Consider the following 548-nt stretch of genomic DNA (forward strand, 5'->3'; position numbering starts at 1 on the left):
CCGAGATCAGGCGAGATCGGGCAGTCCCAGGCCGGAATGGCCGTAAGCTACCTTTGCACACCCCAGACGGGCCTTCAAAACACGATGTAACATTTACACAGCACTGTGTACAGGATAGGGAGAAAAAGAAGCAGCAGCAGCGCCCCCTGCTGTTTCCTAAAGAGACGTTCAAAAGATCTCTTTTCACCGAAGCGCCCTCTGCCGTTTTTCGAAGGCGAAGCGAAGAAGGCTTACAGCACCGGGTATTCCCAGGCGGTCACCCGTCCAAGTACTAACCAGGCCCTGCTCTGCTTAGCTTCCGAGATCGGACGAGAGCAGGCGCTCCCAGAGCGGTGTGGCCGTAAGCCACTCAAGCTCCCCCAAACGGCCCTTCAAAAGATGTTCTACGGCTAATTGCCAAAAAACGTATTCTGCCCATAATGTCCAAGGTGCTCGAGAGTCACTTGGAATCCACAGGCACTGATTCCAGTTAAACATCCAGGAACCGGGACACCGTTCACGCTGGCAGTCCACAGACAGGAATAGGCACCCGTTCCCGGGTATGGGTA

At 54.9% G+C, this 548-nt stretch overlaps 1 non-coding gene across 1 annotated transcript; it reads right to left on the reverse strand.

The window, feature by feature from the left end:
- Positions 1–227: 227 nt before the first annotated feature.
- On the reverse strand, positions 228–346 carry LOC123964498. Its single transcript, XR_006823454.1, has one exon. It is a non-coding gene; the product is annotated as a 5S ribosomal RNA (ribosomal RNA).
- Positions 347–548: the final 202 nt, after the last annotated feature.

This window comes from Micropterus dolomieu, unplaced genomic scaffold (genome assembly GCF_021292245.1).
Source record: "Micropterus dolomieu isolate WLL.071019.BEF.003 ecotype Adirondacks unplaced genomic scaffold, ASM2129224v1 contig_2901, whole genome shotgun sequence".
Lineage (NCBI taxonomy): Eukaryota > Metazoa > Chordata > Actinopteri > Centrarchiformes > Centrarchidae > Micropterus > Micropterus dolomieu.